This window comes from Carettochelys insculpta, chromosome 3, assembly GCF_033958435.1.
Source record: "Carettochelys insculpta isolate YL-2023 chromosome 3, ASM3395843v1, whole genome shotgun sequence".
NCBI classification, from domain to species: domain Eukaryota; kingdom Metazoa; phylum Chordata; order Testudines; family Carettochelyidae; genus Carettochelys; species Carettochelys insculpta.
In genome coordinates, this window is record NC_134139.1 from 185,261,085 (window position 1) to 185,275,929 (window position 14,845).

The window sequence follows — 14,845 nt, forward strand, 5'->3', positions numbered from 1 at the left end:
TTCCTCAATGTTATTGCCATCATGCATGGATAAAAAATATGCACTGAACATAGCATGTTAAAACTTGGGAAGGAGGGGGTGTTTAATAAAAGCTGGTCAGAAATGAGATTATATGGATGGGAAGTGGATGAGCAGGGTGTGCTGAAACACCTGTAGATTTCACATGCAGCCTGCCCACATATTCAGGGCTCCACACAGCTTGGGGCCTGAGTCCTGGCTGCTGGCCCTGTGCCCTGCTCCTTGGGAGATGTCTCTGCACTTGGTGCCCCACACCTACTGTCCTTCTCCAGTCCACAGGCTTGGTGCTGCACACCCATAATTCTAGTCCTCAGTCCTACATCCAGGTTTGGGTCCCAGTCACCAGTTGCACTCCCAGTCCTCTGCCCCTGTGCCTGGAGCTCTGTGCTTGCACTGAGCTTCTAGTTCCACATGTGAGGCCCTGTGTCTGGGACACCACTCACCAGCACCGCAGCCAGAACTCTGGTCCTAGCCACATCCCTTGACTCAAAGCTCTGCTTCAGGAGAGCCGACCTTGTGTCCTGCTCCTTAGCCTGTGGCCCCACTCCTTGGATCCATGTCTGGGGCTTTGATCACAGGGTCCTGGCCACTGATTTGTGTCTGGGACTTTCTTCCTGGCCATGTGCCTGTCCTCAGCTCTAGCCACAGCCTGGGTCCTTTTACCACTGTCTGGGTCCTTCCTCCCAGAGACAGGGCCCTGCTCCCTGCCCAGCTGAGGTGGGGAGGTACGCAGACAGTAAAGGGGCTGGCTTTCAGCACCACCTCTGACAGTGTTTCAGTACCACTGAATGGGATATTTCTGCAAGTATTTCCACCTGTTCCTTTCTTTGATATTTTGGAAAATTTAAAACATTTTCAGCTAGTCCTATTTTAACCTCTAATCTCTCATTAAAGTCTGGGCTACATTCTATTCGCCATAACACTCATGTAGTCTCACCAAAGTCAACTGGATTGACTTACTGAGCTTTACTTGCCCTTTTCCTACTCCTACAGCTTTTCATGGAACATGGTTCTCAGTCCCTTAATTACACAAAGTAAACCAGTTGAGTTACATGGAAGTGGGTCTTTGTCCACGAAGTTTATGCTCCACTCTATCTGTTAGGCTATAAGGTGCCACAGGACTTCTCGTTGTTTTTATGGCAGTAACTCAGAGCATTCTTCATGATGGCAGTATAATGTTTTTGAAAACTCAAGTGTGCTTAGGAGGCTAGAAATTATTTTTATTCCTCAGGAGCTCTTATCATACAAATATATAGACACAGAGATCACTCTACTGAATCAAACCTGTTCCATCTAGTCCAGTACCCTGACTGTGACAGTGACCAGTCCTAGATGATTTATAGAAGGTATCACAATCCTATAGAAAACAGATGTGGAATAATCTGTCCCCCTGCTGCCCTCCTCCACGTTAGCTCTCATTCTAATCCCTGCCCATTCTGGAACGCTGCACCATCTCAAGATGCCACATTTTCTCCTTCATTGCAAGTGGTATTACATTTATGTGAGCCAATTCAGCAAAACTCACAAGATTGTCAGGGCAAGTGATTGTGAAGGAGAAAGAGGGAAACAAGCATATGTGATCAACGGAGAACAGAGAAAAAGCATGAGCTGCACTAGCAAGTCACAAAAACCAGACTGGCATCAGAAACCCAGTAAAAGAATAAGTTTTCTTAGTAATGCCCCTCCTAATGTGAAGAGTGCATGGGAACAACAGAAGCAACCGGAACATTAAAAACAGGAAAAGAAAGGAAACTTATCAAAGGTAGAACTGTGTGGGAACAAGAAATTCCATCCATGGAGGCTTTCAAAATTTGGTTTCATTCCTTCTCACAAAGAAAACTAAAAAAATCAAAATTCCTGCTTGAAAGGGAATAGAGTCCTAGCTTTGAGGCAATCTGTGTGGTAGGTGACCCTGGAACTATGGAGGCCTTGGATTCAGAGATTGCATTGCCGTCACCTGGAAGGTATCTAAGGAACTAGGTGAATGAGGTGGCAAGAAAAAAGACAAGAACTGAGGCAAAACGGAACCATCCTTATGAAACATCTCCATTTTAGCAAGCTAGCAAATTCTGACAAAAAATATCTTGTTCATTGGTAGTAACAGAGAGGTAGCCATGTTAGACTGTGCTTTTTAATTGATGTTTTTCCAATTAGCTCTATTTAGAGGAACCAGGAAGCTTACCAGAAGGATCAAGTCTAATCCACGAGAGAAGTCAATTCTAGAATTGAAGGAGCAATCAGGAAGCTTTGTGCTAGCAGCTTAAGGAAGGTACAGCCAACATACGCAAAGAAAGAAAAATTATAGAGACAATGAACAGAGACAAAAAGAAAAATATATTCTATTTCTTGTTCAATTAAAATACTCACACACTGCATCTTGTTTTCGTTACAACTCTCTAGCCTAACATATATAGATTTGAGGAAGAATCCTTGCGAATTATTTTTCTTCTAAGAATTTTTTTTCTTTTTTTCGGCTCTGGTTATTTCATTCTGGAACACTGCAAAGATTGTGTCAAGGCTTGCCTCCATTTAAGAAATAATATGTGCTTAACACGGTTTGTAAGCTCTCCATTGACAGATAAAATGACCTTTGGTGAACAACAGTCACTAGCTGCAGCCCAGAATGACAATACAACCACATCTCTAGAGAATGGTCATCCCCCTTATCCCTGCTGAAAATCTAAGCACTTAGAATGTACTTCCTTGCTTGGATTTACTTTGGGACTTTTTCCTGCACACTTCCTCCTATCCAGGCCCCATAGCCCTAGCCCTCATACATTTGGGGACCATATCCATGAGATGGTCTTTTTGTTTCTCACTTCTATGCCTCCCAACAGACTTATTTATGGGTCAGTGGCCCACCCCTGATCTAGCCAGTATGCAAATACAGAACAAAAAAGGTTGGGGGGGGTAGGATAGCTCAGTGGCTTGAGCATTGGCTTGCTAAACCCCCAGTTCTGAGCTCAGTCCTTGAGGAGGCCATTTAAGGACTGGGGTAAATAGATGTCAAGGATGCTGCTTGATCCTGCCAAGAAGGCAGGGACTAGACTAGATGACCCCGCCTCCCAAGGTCCCTTACAGCTCTAGGAAATGTGTATCTCCAATTAAATTTATTTTTTCTAAATTAAATTTATTTATGGACCTGACATCAAAAAGTAGATTTCCAAATTATGAAAGGCTTAATTCTCTTTCCTTTGATGTGAAGGACAGTTTTGCAATTGATTTCAGCAGGACCACAGCAGAATTCCTCAAGGTTCATTCAAGAGCAGGTTTTGCTACGCACAGTAAAACAATGGCTTATAGGTGAAAACAGAATTAGGAAACAAACTTCATGTTTGTGTCAAGACAACAAAGCCCATTTCAGTTTAAAATGGTCAAAAAATTCCGTAATCAGATTTTAGGCTGTACTCATGAAAAATGCTTTCAGTATTCTTTGAATTGATTCTATTTTAAGTTGATGGCTTCACTTATAAGACAAGAAAGTTACTACATTTAAATATATGTTAATAATTTTCTTTTTTCTTGTACATCCAAAACCAGGCAATGAGAGTGGCTTTAAAAAATTAATTCTAGCAACATTCAAAATTTTTCCCTCTCCACCCACCCACCAACAGAACGTGTTACATGTGTTGCTAGTCAGAGGCCATTCGAGCAATAGGTAAAATAGGCCACACTGCCTGAGGCAGCAGGTTTAGTTGAGAAGGAATTTTACACAGACGCTCAGACCTGTCTATGGTGGCATGGATTGCAGAGCACTCAAACATGTAGGTGACTAATTTCCCAGTGTAGCCCCAGCTGACACAAATTAGCTTGATATCCTCTGACTGGGTTAGGCAGGCTTCAGACCAGCTTGCCTGGAGAAGCTCCAGTACACGTGCATTGCAGGGCTGTCTGATTTGACAGTTGGAAACAGCAATGGAGATGCACCTCCCATCTTGCAAGGTTGGCAGGGAAGAAGTTGGGGCAGCTGGGCACCTGATGCCTGTCCCTGTAAGGAGCATGCATGTGGGAAAGGAGCATGCATGCTCCTGCCTCCTCTCTTTTCACAGGCACCTAGCAACCCCTTCAATTCCCGCATGTTCTTTCCCTGCCCTGCCTGCTAGATGTACACCACACCCAATCTCTTCCTCCTCCCAGACATCTACCACCATCTGCTGCCTCCCACACACCCCTTCCCTCAACCCCCACAGACACACCCACAACCACTACTCCAAGCTCTCTGTGTCCTCTCAGAAACACTATCCCCAGACTACTCTCCCCAGCTGAGTGATCCTTCTCATGACTTCTGTGCTGGTGGTGGTATGTTGGGGTGGGAGTGGGGAGTTCAGCTTTACTTCCTCAGTCCCCTGCCCTTTCACAGTCTGCATCTTTGCAGCTCCAGGGAGACCCCATGCTGTGGGGCAGCCTAAGCTGTAACCAGACTGGAGCCTCTGAAGTCTCCTATTCCTCCTCCTCCTCCTTTCCTCCATCTTCCTAGCAGGAGGACCCTGAGCCCAGCTCCTGACCTGCAGCCTCCTGCCTCTCATCAGTTTTTTCCCACCAACTCTACTTACAGCCATGAGGAGGAGGTTAGATAACAGAGCGCTTGTTGAAAGACAAATACTCAGCCAAATTGGGAAATGTGCTCACTCTGTTTGGCACTCATCTTATGGATCAGTAGCATACAACCCCCCCCAATCTCCTGTAAATAAAATAGATTTGGATCTCAGGTTCTGGTTTTTTTCTCGTTGTGTTTTCTTGAGCTGCTTTGGGTTTAGCAGCATATTTAACATCTCTGCTCTCAAGCCCTTATCAAAGATCCTGCAACTGAAACAAAACAAAGTTAACCAAATCAAAGAGTTAAAATAATGAAATCACTCAACAGGAATCATTTTATAGGTTTGAAATTCATTGTCTGGGTGTGATAATCAAAGCATTCCTGAAGTTTTATAGCTTAGCTGTGGCTATAAAAAGGTATAATCACCTTCTGGACAAATTAAACACAGTTTCTTCTCATTATTACACAATGCTGGAGTGCTGGAAGGACCACAACATAAACCACAAATCTCACTTTCAAATGGAAACAATTAAATAAAGAGACGCAGTACCCCGTCCAAAATAACATCTGTAAATGCAATAAGCAAAGTACTGTACTGGACACATTAAAATGTTTGCAGAACTGGGTCAGTATATTGGACCTGAATTACAGTCATGCTTAAATTGTATATGGATCCCAGTCAGGGTTGCCAAACAGCAAATTCATGGGCAATCTGTAAAAAGGTGATAAATTTGGAGCTGTCCGTAAAAATCCATAAAAACATTTAGGTCTCAGTACGGAAACATCAAGATTTGCAGTGGAGCTGAGAAGTCCCTCCACCTTGGCCCTGGGGCAAGTTCCGTAGAGTATAAAAATTCCACAGCAGCAGAGAGTGGAAATCTCCTAGTAAGGGCTCCCTCCAACCTGCTGCTGGTAGCTGCTCTTCTCTGCCACCTGTTTTCAACTCTTCTTCAGCATCACTAGTGCCAGCACAGCAGGAACTTTTGGTGGGCAGCACATACCACTGCCAAGCTCCCTACACATGGGCGATGGGGTACAGAGGGCCCAGTGTAGCAGCCTCCTACAGGCTTCCTGCTGGTAAGTCACAAAGGGATAGTCATTTAAATATAAGAAACTAGCATATTTACCAAACATTGCTTAGGTCCTTAACTTGCTTAAGGAGAGTGGTGGGGCAGGTTAAAGAAAAGAAAAGTGCACGTTTTATTTAGATAATTGTATTTTTTCAAAATTAAGGTTATTATTATATAAATTTTTATTTCAGATTTCTTTAAAAAAGGATTGTTGAAATTTGTCCATTTAATTTTTTAATATTTTTAAATGGGAATTCCATCAAGTATATTTTTTCTTCATTCCTATAAACTCTTACCATTCACCAAGTTTTAAGAAAAAAGGGCTATTCTTAATTCGTTTTCAAACAAAATTTTCTTCTAATTTTCAAACCTTAAGCATTGATTTAGTTTTCCCAAACACAGCGCTACTTCAAATTTCTCCATTTGATCTCTTTTCTGTAAGGTTTACTGAGAAGCAATCCTGTTCCAGGTTCATCCTATTTTTCTGGCTCATCTTGATCTAGTCTCCTCCAAAAGACATTCTGGTATGTCAGTTTTGAGGACTGTACTTGATTTGGTGATTTTGTGTTTTTTTCTGTTTGATTTTATGAGAAGCAATCCCATTCCATAAACATCCCCTTTTTCTGGCACAACCAAACCTTTATGATGCTTTAAATTATGAGAAGAGAAAACTGTATACCACATTTGGTCATCCTAGTTCTTACCATTTTAGGAGGAGCTCTTGGTCAAAGAGACAAACACACAAACGTTCTACAATTTGCAGCAGATAAACTATACATTCATGTGCTGGAAGGATTATTGACTGTCAAAAATGGACCTGGAGAAATTACTAATCAATGGCTGACATTGTGGCTGCTATAATGTATAACCACAAACTCGAAAATCTGGAAGATGCTAATGTGGCTGGTAAGTAGGTTAAACTAGCATAATAGCCTTGCTCTTATGATGTATGAATAAAAACAATCCGCTAATTATAATGTTGGGAGAGGAAGGTAAATGGTACAACGCAGCAAGTGCATTGACTGATCAGTGAACCTGATGAAGCAGAATTCCAGCTTAATTCAAAAGCAAATAAAATAAATAAAAGTACAAGCTGCCAATTAGGATGACTCTGTGCAGCAGGAAAACAGCCGGATTAGAGGCAAAATATGCCACAAATTCATACAAGTCGAAACTGTCTAGTCTGGCACCCTTGTGATCAAAGCAGTGCCGGATGAGAGAATTTGCTGGGCTATGGGTCAATATTGTCTAGACACATTATCAACATTTCCACTGCTTACTGGGCTCTTAGAAGATATTTGAGGTAAATTACAGCTAAATAACAGCACAGAACACGGACAGCTAGGATCAGTGGCTGTAAACAAATTCAATAGGACTATGGGAAACTTGACCATACCCATGGTAAGTGGTTGTCCAGGTGCTAGATTAGAGATGTTGCAGGATGCAAGAGTGCGAGATCAGAGAGGTTCAATCTGTAAAAACATGATAAAACTACTAAAGACAGCATCACTACTGACAGTGTTAAACAGCCAGCACTGATTTTAATACTGCATAGATTCCCCATTAGATGAATGCACTGTATGGTAGATAGAAAGCTGGCTAATTTGTTGGGCTCAACGGAAAGTGATCTATGGCTTGATGTCCAGTTGGTAGTACATATCAAGCTTAGTGCTCCAGGGTGGACCCTGGGGCCGGTTTTATTCAATTTCTTCATTAGTGATCTGGATTATAGGATGCACGGAACCCTTAGCAAGTTCATGGATTACACCAAATTATGGAGAGAAGTGGCTATTGCTGGACTGTGGGGATAGGGTTTGGACTGAGCTAGACAAATTGGAGGATTGGGCCAAAATACATCTGATGAGTTTCAACACAGAAATGTGCAGACTCCTGCACTTAGGATGGAAGAATCCCATGCACTGGAAGAGGCTGGAGACTGACTTGTTAAACAACAGGTTTTTTTCAGAAAAAGATCTGAGGATTACATTGGATAAGAAGCTGGATATGAGTAAAAAGTGTGCACTTGTAGCCAAGAAGGATAATGACATAGTGGGGTACATTTATAGGAACATTGACAGATGATCTAAGCAATGTTCCCCTTTATTTGGCACTGGTGAGGCCACATCTGGAGTGTTGAGTAGAATTCTGGCCTCCCAATACAGAAAGGTTGTGTCATGTTGGAGACAGTCCAGCAGAGGGCAACAAAAATAATTAAGGATATGGAGCACATAACTTATGAAGAGAGTCTGAGAGACTTGAGCTTATTTAGTCTACAAAAGGGGAGAGTGAGGTGGGATTTGATTGCAGTTTTCAAGTAACTGAAGGGGGGTTCCAAAGAGGATGGAGAAAAGCTATTCTCAGTGATGATATGACAATACAAGAAGACCATTAAGTAATTACTTGACTGACGGATTAGTTTCCTGACTGTGCAATGACCAACGTCAGAAGAAGTTATTGACATATATAGGAAGTCTCTTGCAGTAGCAGTTGCGGTAGAAAATGAAGAGATTTTCAGGAATTTAATATGAACTGAAAAGTTCATTTTATATATTGGCAAGACAGAAAACCACAGGAATGTAAGGAATTTCCATGTGGCTATTGTGCACAAACTATACACTCTGAGAAGGACTGTGGGAAATGCCAAATTATTTGCAGAATATGCCAAATGAAAACACACATGACCATGGCATGTCACACAGTTCAATGACCAGCAACACAGAATAACTGTCCATCCAAGAAGTCACCTATGTAGACTGAACCTAAGAGAAGATGGAGGTCAGGAAGTCATTATGTCTCTTGTGATGCTGGCCAATAACAACCACTACACATTGTTGTAAGCTAGAGTGAGGAAGGACCTCTGGGTCACACTTTTGATTCAAAAAGTTCCTAAAATAATACAGGTTGATACTGGAGCAGTTGGTTCATTAATTTCTGCATCTACCCATCATCCAATCTTGTAACAACTTCCCTGGGAAGAAGCCTCCATGGTTCTGAAGATGTACACTGGAAAAAAAGGGTCAGTGACTGAAAGAAAGTATACACCATTATTGGGCAAATCTTGAGAAAGTCAAGGTGACCTGGAGTGTTGCAATTGGCCTGTGATGCCAACAGAGTGGTTGCAACTCTTTCCCACAATTTTGCTAATGGCATCAGAAACCATTTGCCTTTGTACTGCAAACACCTACCATTCCTAAGAATGAAGATAGAGCAAGACGTTCTCAGCGTTATCTCCAGAATGTGGAAGTTTAATATGTCGCTGTATGTATGGTAGACATTTTGTCTTACTGACAGTACTCACGAGTAAGCCCTCACAGATTACCATTAATATTTAATTTTCAGAATAAAACATGAAATTCAATCATTGGTTATGTCTACACAGAGCTCCCCCCAGTGCCACTGATGGTAGAGCTATGGAAAATGTGCCTCTCAGACTTGCAGTGCTGGCACCCACTTCTGCCGACACCGAACTCTCCACAGTGAGATTCAGGAATATGTAAATAGCATGCTATTTGCAAGCCTGATTTGCATAGCTCTGCCAGCGGTGGCACTGGGGGTCGGGGGGAGCACAGTGAAGACCCAACCATTAGCTGCTGCTCATATGCAGTAATGGGCATTACTTCTTTCAGCTCATTCCTATGCTATTCAATTCTGTAAAGTGATGACTTGGAATGCTGATGGGCTGTTGTGACTGCCTTGCCCAAGCTCTCATCAATCCAAAGGAACCTGATATCATGTCTGGGTTGCCTCTTTCTAGCACAGACATCAACGAGGAAACAGTTAAGGATGATGTGCCTTGTCTTGCAAAGGGAAAGGTATTATAAGGTGCAATGCTGGATCAAAAGCATCCTAAATTTGCACAACTTGCATCATAGTAAGACGCATTTTCTGAGAGTATGGTTAAATCTTTTGGGACATGCAACTGATGATTCTCTAACCACTTTTGGAAGCTTTTCCCTAAGGTCATTTTAGCACTGAGCAGTATATAGACCAGATTCATGTCTGTTGACTAGGGATTAACAAGGATATTCAGAGGAACTCTAAATGCTGTACTATATGTTGACAAATTCAGCATGAACCTGACCCAGATCATCTATACTTTTGATCAATGTATCTGACCCTTTGAACTTACAGCCACGTAGACTTTGCCAGATCTTAAGAAGTTATCTGAATTTGGTTGTAGTCGACACCCATTCAAAATGGCCAGAATGATTTACTGAGAGATAAAATGACCATTGGACATCTTCATACTTTGTTTAGCCAGTTTGGCTTAGTATTGCAATTGGTGAGTGACAATGGACTTTAACTCTATTCTGAAGAATTTAAAGCTTCTTAGATTCAAATAAATTCAGGACCTGCACTCTAATGCAGATCATCCATCTATAAATTTCATCATCGGGAGGTTGTGTCTTCTTCTTCTTGGAAGTCACTCAGTAATGAGTAGGATGATTTCATGTCACCCTCTTATTTGTGAGTCCGTTGGTGGTTGATCAGCCCAATTCTGGAGTAGCAGATCTGATCATGTGTTAGTAGCTGTTGGAGGGATGCGGGGCAGTTTTTGATTCTCTTCTTCTTCTCCACTTCTCTTCATCTGCACTGTGGCAGGACCTCTCAAATTGCACCACTCCCTTATGGATTACCTTTCTCCAATGGGAAATGTGTTTGGGCAAGGTTCTCCCCGGTGTCAACATGGATGCTGCACTTTTTCATGTGTGCCTTCAGCATGTCTTTATATCTTTTCTTCTGGCCCACTAAACTCCTCTGTCCTTCCTCCAATTCAGAAAGCAGAGATGTTTTGGGAGGCACTGATCAGACATCCAAACCACATGACCAGTTCAACAAAGTTGTTGATGAATGACAATGGCTGGTCATGTTCATCTCTTCCAGGATGCTAGTGTTCGTGTGCCTATCTTCCCAAGAGATATTAAGAATTCTCCTGAGGCACGTTGATGATATTATTCAAGTGCCTTCCAGTGATGCTTGTATGTTGTCCAGGTTTCACATGCATATAGTAGTGTTGGAACAGCCACTGCATGGTATACCAGGAGTTTTGTTTTGGGATAGATGTCCCATTTCTCGAAGACCCTTTGTTTCAGGCAGGCAAAAGCAGAGCTTGCATGCCTCAGATGATGCTGGGTTTCCATATCAGTGTTGACTTTAGTGGAAAGATGACTTCCAAGTTATGGAAAGTGCTCCACATTTTCCAGTAGTTTTCCATTGACTTCAACAGAAGGTTCATGAAATTGCCCCATTGCTAAAGGTTGGTGGAGCACCTTGCTCTTTTTGACATTCAGGGCGAGACAAAGATTCTTATATGCTTCAGTGAAGGCTCTTAAGATGGTCTGAAGGGCTGTGGAAGAAAGAACAGCAATCCTATTGTCATCTGTGTACTGGAGCTCTATGATTGAGGTTGTGGAGGTCTTGCTTTCAGCCTTCAGTCTGCTAAGACTGAAAAGCTTCCCATTCATTCTATAGATGATATTTATGCCATCTGGAAGTTTGCCATCAATAAGATTAAGTGTCATGGCAATGAAGATACAGAACAGTGATGGGACAATGATGCGGCCTTGCTTGACTCCTATTTTGACCTCAAAGGGGTAGCTTTGGGATCCATTGATGCTCAATACTGTGGCAGTCATGTTGTCATGAAGCAGCCTTAAAATGCTATTGAATTTTCTGGGGCAGCTAGTCTTTGAGAGGATGGTCCATAAGACACTACAATTGACTGAGTCAAATGCTTTGATCAGGTTCATGAAATATATATAAGGCTTGGCTGTGTTCTCGATATTTTTCTTGCGGTTGCTGGGCAGTGAAGATCATATCCACCGTTCTTTGGAATGGTTGGAAGCCACAGTGGGATTCTGCGATAATTTCTTCTGAGAATGGCAGGAGTTGCTTTGGGAGGATTTGAGCTAAGAATTTCCCTGCTGTTGCCAGGAGGGAGATACCACAATCAGGATCAGCATGATGTCCTTCTCTCGTCTTCAGTGACTAATGCTGATGGCTGCTGGGCTGATCACTGCCTTATTTGATCCACAGTGGTGATTATGATCATAACCAAATGGAGAAGTCAGAGGAAACAATGTACAAGGCTTGAAGTAACCCATCAGATTGAGAGACGTCCAGACAGTGCTCCAAAGGAAACTGCTGACAGTGCACCCTGAAGATGTGGAAGAACACTGGTGTCAATTGAAAAATGCCACCTTTGTAGCTTGTGGAGAAGCCACTGGCTACCAGAGCCGGAGACATCAGGACTGGTTTAATAAGAATGTTGTGGAAACTGAATGCTTGATTGAGGCAAAAAGGAAAGCCTTTAGAGCCTGACAAAGTGACAGTCACTCCGCTAAGAGTGAAGTGCATGCCAAGGCCAAGGCAGAAGTGTAACGTAAAACAAGGACTCTGAAAAATCAGTGGTAGACTTAGAAGGCGCGAGAACTCCAGCATCTCGGATACATCAATCATACGAGAGGTTTCTTCAACTCTACCAAAGCTGTTTATGGACCAAGAAACAATGGAATCAATCCCCTGAGAACAAAAGATGATACCCAGATCTTGAAAGAAAATTAAGCCATTTCTTCTCACTGGGGGGAGCCCTATACTGAGCTCTTGAACTGCCCCTCCACCATGGGCCTAGAATCCCTTGACTAAATCCCTTAGCAACCACCTAGAGACAATTTTGCAACACTTCCAACCCTGAGTGATGTTCAAGCTGCCATCAAAGTGATGAAGTGAAACAAGGCAACTGGACTAGATGGAATCACCACCAAAGTCTTCAAAGAAAGTGGGTGAAAGCCACATAAATAACAATGTGTACATATTGGAAAGATTTTTAAAGCACAATGGAGAATGTGATAACATCTTTTTAAATGTTTGAGCCCTCTTGCCTCCTCCACGAAAAGCCACACTTTTGTATCATTTTAGTTCTGTGGCCATGCTTACATGAGCTCCTCTGCGTTTATCTCCTCTGCTGTATTGGAAAGTATAACAGAAAAAGAGAGGGACAAATTCTGATTTCACTTGCCACAAGATAAATAAGAAACAACTTTATTAAAACTGGTATGTTACCATCCTTGCAAAACTAAGTGTTGTATCAGAATCATTACAATCATCTTTTAGGTACGTGAGCTGTAAATCATATTGATCTTATATTTCAGAGTAGTGTTTGTTGCAATCTAATTTTCTTAGAAATGAATATTTTAAATTTGAAATTGTATTTGCACACTGTTATTTAGGTAGCTCTTGAACTAGTCCTCTGGTAGTCAGAATAAGGTACATCTATAACATGTATACCTGTGAGTTAAAGAATGTTTAAAAAGCTCCCCCCCCCAAAAAAAAAAAGAAAAGGCAGCTTGTCAGCTGTAAAGAATTAGGGGCACCAGCCAGCTGGAGCTGACAGTCATCCTTTCCCCCTGCCACAACTCTATCACTCATGGCCATGGCTGCACTTGAAGGGGACAGCAGCCCCAACAGTCCCAGGCAGGGAGCCGGGGGTGTGGCTATAGGCCAGCTGCACGTGGCTGCAGGCACATCCTAGCAGCCACTCCCAGGAAGCTGAAAACATGTCCCAGGCAACTGCGGACTATGCTGGACCCTCCCGCAGCTCAGGGGAGGGCTCCCAGGGCTCTGGAAGGGGCAGCAGGAGGTGGGCCCCATCCTTGTCCAGCCTTGACATAAAGGACTTGCTGACCCTCTGGGCATAAGAGGAGTTGGTCCTGGATCCCACTGCCAAGCGCAGGAATGCCCCAGGCTGCAAATGGATGGCTGAAGCTGTGGCAGAGCACAGCCAGGTGCGGGCAAAGGTGAAAGAGATCCACCAGGTCTACATGTGGGCTTGGGACGTGTGCTGGTGGTCGGTGGCAGGGCCAGCCAGCTGCCTCTATTACAGGGAGTTGGACCACATCCTCAGGGGCAAGTATGGGGCCCCCAGCACCACCCTCATGGACACCAGGGAGTGGCCTCTCCCACCAGAGAGGGCCTCCCCGGAGCCACCCCAGCAGGAGCCACCTTTGGACCCCTGCCACAGTACGCTGGTGATTGCCCTCTACTCCACCACCACCACCACAATTGCCAGCTCTGCACGGGCATCCCTGGACCTGTTCTCCAGACGACCCCGTGAGTACCCTGGCTATCACATCCCCCCAGCCTTGGAGCTGGGGAGCAGGCATCTCGAGGGCTTGCCATTCTCATACACGGCCACTGCAGTGTTTACCACCCGCATATTGGGCAGCTGCCAGGATACTCCCAGCCCCTTGGGGGGGCCCCATGACATCCTGAGTCAGTGGTGGAGAGGGGGCAGCCAACCCTTGGCAAGGTGCCTGCATGGGGGGTGCATTCCATACATGTGAGGTGGGGCCCCAGGGAAGCACTGGCAGTACCAGGCCTACCACCACACATTCCAGGATCCCCATGTGTCTCCAGGGGTTGGGCACACACAGTCTGGCCCTCCCCCCGAATGGCATAGACATGCTGTACAGCGGGGCTCACCTTGCAATGGCAGGGATGTTCACACCCTGGACAGCACTATCCCTCATCCTACACACAGGGGATGTGACCCTGGGGGGTGCAGGGGTTGGGAAGGGGTCCCAGGGTTGTGCTGGGAGAAGGACTCACCCTCCCCATAGTTGCAGTGTCTGAGGGCCAGCGCAACCCTGCCATGCACCCAGGCAGCCCCGGGGAAGAAGCTGAGGGAGAGGTGGAGGCAGATGATGAGCGACCAGGACCCCCGAGGGTTGGCAGCCCACCGGCCCCTGTGCCTCGGTGCATCTGAAGGACCCATCGCTGGCCTGATGAGGACACCCTGCGGGCATACACCGCTGCCCTCCAGCACCACAATCACCTCACAGATGAGCGGCTGTGCTGGGAGGATGAGTGGCACCAGGACCATATGCAGGAGTTGGAGCATTGGCTGGCCTGGGTGGACCAGCACCTCAATATTTCCGAGGCATGGGTGGCCCACCCCACCTCACCTCACCCTCAGGGCCTGCTGCCCTCACCACCTTGCCAGGCACGGCTCCCCTGCCTGTCGTCCCCAACCCTGGACCCCATATCACGTCATGGCACATGCCGTGCAGTGGGCAGTGGACATGGCAGGTATCCATCCCTCTCAAGACCCCCCTGACCCCTCCGCTCCACCCACCGAGCCTGAGGCTGCACCAGCCTCCCCAGCCCCATACCTCCCTGTCATCCCAGCCCCAACCCAGCCCCATGGTGGCAGTTGCCCACA